Genomic DNA, 7,296 nt, shown 5'->3' on the forward strand with positions numbered 1-7,296 from the left:
CCCTCGGGAACGCAGACTGACAAGCTCGGCCAAGCTGGAACCATGAGAAAACGGGAGGAAAATCCCAGGGTCCCACCAGAACCTGCAAATCTGGAGGCTTAAAAGGTCCCCGCCTCCCTGTCAAAACGCTTCCCTCATTTAAATCAACCTATGGCTGGAGGATGCTGGGGGGCAGGGGGACTGGGGGCAGGGGGACATGGGGTGCTGTGTGCTCGGGGGGGCAATGGGGGCTGGGCAGCGGTCAAAATCTTCCCAGGCATTTCGCCACACGACAAGCTTTTTCGATAGCCAGTGTTTTAAAATCCCTTGCCACTGTCCAACACTTAACTACATTAAGACACCAACCTTTTGTTATTAACCCTACCGTAATTGTGACTCAAAACCGTTCGATCAAAATTTCAACAAAATCACTCTGAAATTACATTAATAACAACCGGTTTTGCTTTTTGGGGGGGGTGGAGATAGTAATCCCAACTGGGCCAAAACCCAACATAAAACTGGCCTGTTTTATTTGCACACCCATAAACAGAAATTATAATAATATGAACGCCATTGGTACAGGCTAATATTGACTAAAAATGCAAAGGAACCATAGCCCGACCGCATAAAGATTTCTAGATAACCGCTACTGATAACGGATAGGGGTTACTTAAAAATCCTGATAAATTATCGATATATCGGCGATAATTTAAAAAACAAATGCTCCGAACATGCGTTACAACGTATAACTCGAAACGACTTTATTCGGTCGTCGTAGACTACTCCGCTCTCTGTAACATGCAGAGAAGACAGATAAACTTGCGATTACGGTCTCTCAGGATCCAAAGTTGGCTCCCAAACAGATAAAAAAAATGTTAAAATCTACTCATAGAATCTGATTTTTTCTTCGTCGGTGCCCAGCCCTATTGCACCAAAGATCTGAATAAACTCCGAAACACACTTAAATCTAGAATCACTATTCCACCTTTCAATACTTTAAAACCACCTTTGCCAGTCAGGCTGTGGCTGACCGTGTGAATGCTTTTAACTAGGGTGCCCCTTTAAGTTGCGTTCTATATTAGCTGAGCGGGCGTTTTTCCAACACTCTATCGACCCACAAGACCCTGACCTATTCTCCCATCCCCCCCCCCCCCCCCCCTCCACTCCCACCCCCAGGGGTTTTTAGTTTCTCTTAGTAATTTTATTAGTTCGCAAGATTTATTCTCTGGTAATGATTAAGAAGGACTAGTATTGTTGTATGTGGTTTTAGAGTTCACTCACAGAGGAAAATACTGTTCTTTTTGAAATCAGTTTAGGTCTGACCAGAGGTCAATAGCAGCAGGTGCAGGATATAACCTGGTTCCATAATTGCAGACATGGATATGTACTAATAATAGATACATATGAATACTATTTAAAACAGAATTTACAGATGGATTTGTCCTAGAATATAATATATAGATAACTAGTATTGTGACAAGATTTCCAGCTTATAGTTACTAGATATATATACCTGGATTGTCATGAAATCTACAGCGGATAGGTACTGAATATAAATATACAGCTATGTATACTGAATAGCTTATTAAAACAGAGATTGTACTGAATATAATAGACGCTCTGAAGGATATTCTGAATATAATACAGCTGTATGTACTGAATATAATATCCACTGGATATACTATAACAGTGTATACAGGTGAATATATATACGATGGCATTACATATAACAGATTTTTTACAGATATAGATATATTAATAAGTTCGTACTAAAAATGAGCAGTATAACAATGTATTTAAAAAGTAGTATAATAAGTTGTTGGCGGAAGCTACTGGATTAAAGTGCAGTGGAAATAATTTGCATATTACAGTTAAAGTACGTATGCAGATGTACATGTAAACATTGGTACTGTAAATAAAGAACTCGACGTGCAAATTGATATTTCAGTCAATGTAAGTCTGTAAGATGCATATTTAACAGTTGTTACTATATAACAGTCAGCAGTGCAGGTGAACATTGTAGTATGCAGATGAGAGCATGGAGGCAGGTGTGAGGAGGGGAGGAAGTCTATCATCCTTGACGGACACATTTGATCCCCGTTCGTCTTGGGTTTCCCATCCAGATTCTCTTTCTTCCCCACTAGAACTTTCCGTGACATGGCCTATGTTTATTCCACCACGTACGTGTGTCGCGTTTCCCTTTTGATGGTGAGCAGACGGGGGGTGGGGGGGTTGTCATTTTGGCGGGGAGTCTTTTCCATATTAAATACATGAATGAGCAATCCGAATTGTGTTATTTGTATTACCACCAGCAGCCACAACGTCGACACCCAACTGCAAGTCAAGTGACTGGCGGGTATGTTTGTCATGTGTTTTCTAATTGACTTTTAATGTCACCTAATGAAATTAAATATCTAATCTCCCCCTCTCTCCCCACGAGATTCCCAATTTTGAGAAAAGTTGAAATTTTGAGCAAATCAAACACTTCATTTAGTGGATTCTGGTGATTTTTTTATGCAACAATTTCTGCCTCGAGCCGTTGGTGCAAAGGTACTTTATTATGGAAAGGAAACTATAGTGTGTTTTTTGAGAAAGGGGGGGGGTGTCATCTGACATATTTTAATTATTGGGTGGGGGGGGGGCAGGGGGTGTAACCCCCTAGATCCCCCCTCCCCCTCCCTCCCCTGTCAATTATGCTATGAGTGAAGGTTTCTCTTCCTAAAGCTGACTTGGGGGAGTTTTCTAGGCTGATCAATAATGTCATTGTGATTGCTTACTATCCCTGAAGCCTCGAGTCATTGACTTGTGAGACATTCACACAAGTACACACACAACACACACACACCACACACACGAACGCACACACACACCACCCACACAGGACACACACACACACACAACACACACCACACACACACACACACACACACACAACACACACCACACACCACGCACACAACGCCACACAGACACGCAGCATGCATTCCCTCCTTTTCTGCCAGAATGTCCGGTCCCCGTTCTCTGTCTCTGTGTCGGCGCTCTAACCTGTCGCTGATTTCTGAGGACTATGGTACCTGGTCCTCAGGTCTCTGCAGGGTAAATCCAGACCGCTAGCTAAACTATCTTCCAATCTAGGACTATGTTACCTGGTCCCCGGTCTCGGCAGCGGTAAATCCAGACCACTACTAGACTATCTTTCCAATCGGAGTTCTCTGTTGATGACTAAAGCTACTTAGAACGTACAGATGTTCCACAACCAAACCACTTCCTTCCTGGAGACTAGTTTAGCCGGCACCCGTGGCTCCGTCCGGCGCTTAAGCCCCGCCACCGGAGACGATTGCCGATGATTGGTTTAAAGGAATGCCGATAAACCAGAGCAAGTTTTTCCTCCCATGTAGGAATTCTGTGTGGACTAACCAGACGAGAGCCCAACCAATAAAGGATTTTTAAGGCCAATACCGATACATGATGATTATTTAAAAATCTGATATCCCGATATATATATATTAAATAAAAACAAATCCAAAAACGCGTAACAAAACATAAACAGATTCCCCTAACATTAGTTATTTTGTAGTAATTTATTAGTTCTCACTAAAATAATATAACAATAATTTGCAGCGTATTTGGAAGGTGGTCTATTACACCACCTATAGTGCGCTGACCCTGCACCGTTTTCTCTGGCCGAGCAACACCACGCCCCATGGTTACACGCCCCGGCAACGGACACACGCTCGCAAAAAGGGGAACAACAAGCAATCACTGAGTCCAGCCCCGGGCACGGGGGGATTTGCATTGGAAAGAGGTCAAAAATCCTCCATTCAATAGCCCTTGCAGCAAAATGAAAACTCAGAAATTGTCTAATTTTAACAGTTGCAGACGACTACTAAAAGCCAACAATCACACAAATATTCTATTATCTTTCCTAGAGAAAAACATCGTTTTAACTCATTGGCTATGCCCTTATCTCAAAGAGTGGATGCTTTTTAAATATACTCAGTCCCATACCACACACACACACACACACACACACACACACAATACAGTGCACTAAAAGTGCCGTAAACTCCATTCTCACAAGCTATTTATGGCAAAACTGCACGGTCTCCATCACTTAAATTAAGTTGTCACCAAAGCAGTTTTCCTGAATCTAGAGATATTTGGATTCCGAGAGAGCTTTTAAGTGAAATGATCTCAGACCAATGACAGATTTCCTATCGTTCATGTAAAAATTAGATAGCTATTTTACAGTGCATCTATTCATATTCATGCAGTTTGAGACTTAGGAGGACACACACGCTGCTCAATCCTTCTGCACACCTTCCTCGAGCGAGTATAACCTCTAATAATTCAACTTTCACATCAATCTGATTCAGTAGTTGAAATAATCAAGGTGCTAAATGTGAAGGAAAATATGTTCTCATGCCAGATTACAGTAAACCTGACGTGGATATGCTCCAAATCAACATGAAACAAGAAATAAAACCAAAAACAAGACACGTCAAACTGACATGGTGATCCGAGTAATGTGAAATGTTTACGCCTTACCTGACGTGGAAGATGAAGCTGAGAAAAAAACCCAAATCAAGAAGATACTGGAGTATTTTTCTAATGTCAAAGTAAAGTACCCTAAAAAAGCACAAAAAAACTCTGAATAGTACAGATTTGAACGATGTCCGGTCTCTTTGGAGCGAAACACCGACAAACTGCCCTCGGTGACTGTAGAGACAATCTGAGTACTGGCCACTGTGTGTGTGTGTGTGTGTGTGTGTGTGTGTGTGTGTGTGTGTGGGTTTTGGTGTGTTGTGTGTGTGTGTGTGTGTGTGTCTAGGAAGGCATCAATAAATAGAGATGTTGTGCGCACATGATGGTATACTGTGTGCTGCGTGCATGTGTGTGTGTGTCAGGGGATAATGTGCGTGTGTCTCTGTCTCGTGTTTCTGTTTTCTGCATGTGTGGTGGTGTGTGTGTGTGTGTGTGTGTGTGTGTGTGTGTGTGTGTGTGTGTGTGGTGTGTGTGCGCAAATGCATGTATACTGTGTGATGCGTGCATGTGTGTGTGTGTCAGGGTGATAATGTGTCTCTGTCTCTGTGTTCTGTTTTATGCATGTGTGTGGTGTGTGTGTGTGTGGGTGTGTGTGTGTGTGATGTGTGTGTGGTGTGTGTGTGGTGTGGGTGTGTGTGGTGCACATGCATGCGTATGTGTGTATGTATAATCTATACCGTCTCCGTATTACCGGTGAGGATTTGTACGTGTAGTATTGCCATGGCATTACTAAAATCTGCTAACATCTGTCTAGTTGCAGCCCTACTCAGAAAATTTTGTTGACACTTTTTAATCAATGTTTTTAAACTTCTTTTTAAATTTGTGTCCCTTTTTTCAACATTTTTTTCAATATTTGTCACTTTTTTTTTTACGTTTAACACTACGTAACACTAACTTATTAACTTTAATTTCAGTTTTTTGGGAAATTATGGTTAGTAAACTTTTTAAAGAGCGTTGTGTGAAATCAATCATGTTGTTTTAGGGAATTAAAAAGAACATTGATATAGGACAACATGAGGGTTTAAAAAAATTGGTTGAGTGTCATGAGTTTCAAACTGGTGTCTATTACACACACACACACACACACACACACACACACACACACACACACACACACACACACACAAACAGCAGCCTCATGATCACAATCAATAACTGTCTGTGTATATTTCCATGTGCATGAAACTGACTGTGAAGACAAATCTCCCGCATTGGGCTACACATCTATCTATCTATCTATCTATCTATCTATCTATCTATCTATCTATCTATCTATCTATCCATCGATCTATCTATATCTATACCTATATCTATAACCATATCTATATCCATATCTGTCTATCTTCAGGGTACCTGACTCCCACCTGAACTGTGGCTTCTCGTGTCTCCACTAGATGTCTCTGAAGACCTCTGAAGAACGTCCATGTGACGGCTCCCCCACAGACTGCTACCTCAGTAAAACCATGAAAAACCTGCACATACCATCAAATGTAACTTCAGTTAATGTCATTTTTTTTAGAATAACAACACATGCCTTTGATTATGCCTTTAAAGGGGAAATTCACATTTTTCACTCTGCCTATTCTCTCCCTATTGAGCTCCATTGTACCGAATTTGGTTGCAGTTCCACCAGAGTTCCACTGGGGGGTGATCGCGGTCCAGTGCAAAATGAATGGGAGTCTATGCAGCTGGATAACTAAATGAATGGGAGTCAATGGAGCTAGACGGCTAAATGAAGTCTCTTTTATATAGGCCTTAGTGGTCCCCTAATACTGTATCTGAAGTCTCTTTTATATAGACCTTAGTGGTCCCTAATACTGTATCTGAAGTCTCTTTTATATAGACCTTAGTGGTCCCTATACTGTGTTCGAAGTCTCTTTATATAGACCTTAGTGGTCCCAATACTGTATCTGAAGTCTCTTTTATATGACCTTAGTGGTCCCTAATACTGTATCTGAAGTCTCTTTTATATAGACCTTAGTGGTCCCCAAACTGTATCTGAAGCTCTTTTATAGACCTTAGTGGTCCCTAATACTGTATCTGAAGTCTCTTTATATAGACCTTAGTGGTCCCTAATACTGTATCTGAAGTCTCTTTATATAGACCTTAGTGGTCCCCTAATACTGTATCTGAAGCCTCTTTTATATAGACCTTAGTGGTCCCCTAATACTGTATCTGAAGTCTTAAGTTTATTAATAATAATAATAACTTTATTAATAAAGCACTTTTTAAAACAGAGATTACAAAGTGCTTTGACAGGCAAAAGGCAAAATCAGTCCAGAGGTCAATAAAACAGAACTGATTCATTCAGTTCAGTTCAAATAACTTTATTTAGTAAGTATCAGGAGCAGCTGTGACAAGTAAATACACACCATGAAATACACACCATGCCATATGTCATGATAAAAGAAGAACAGCAGTGACACATGTCCAGTTTTACAGTGTGTGTGTGTGTAATATTTAAAAAGAAAGAAAGAAAGAAAGAATGAGAGAGAGAGCAAGGGGGATGGAGGGAGAGAGAAGAGAGGCAGACGTCTGTCACTCTTCACTGGGGGAAGGGGGGGGGGCAAGACAAAATGGCTAAATCAAAATAACAGAGCAGAGCAGAGAAAAAAAATGCAAATAAAAAGGTTTAAAAGGAGTTGGATCAGTAAGTAAAATATATGAAAATGAGGCAATACGCATGTTTTTGGAAGAAGGATCGTAATGTTTCTATTATTTCTTCTCCTGTGGGGGGGGGGGGGGGGGAGTCAATACAGCCTAGTATCGCGA

The 7,296-nt window shown here is 41.1% G+C and overlaps 1 protein-coding gene across 4 annotated transcripts in view; it reads right to left on the reverse strand.

Annotated features, from left to right (window-relative positions):
• Positions 1-4,725, reverse strand: part of slc4a5b (solute carrier family 4 member 5b) — a 73,107-nt gene extending 68,382 nt beyond the window's left edge. For 3 of the 4 annotated variants that reach the window (XM_032511180.1, XM_032511179.1, XM_032511177.1), the window contains exon 1: positions 4,528-4,725. The gene's annotated coding sequence lies outside the window, so the exon portion shown is untranslated. The remainder of the gene's footprint in view (positions 1-4,527) is intronic. The other variant, XM_032511178.1, reaches the window with a different exon arrangement.
• Between the last annotated feature and the right edge of the window lie 2,571 nt (positions 4,726-7,296).

This window comes from Etheostoma spectabile, unplaced genomic scaffold, assembly GCF_008692095.1.
Source record: "Etheostoma spectabile isolate EspeVRDwgs_2016 unplaced genomic scaffold, UIUC_Espe_1.0 scaffold325, whole genome shotgun sequence".
Lineage (NCBI taxonomy): Eukaryota > Metazoa > Chordata > Actinopteri > Perciformes > Percidae > Etheostoma > Etheostoma spectabile.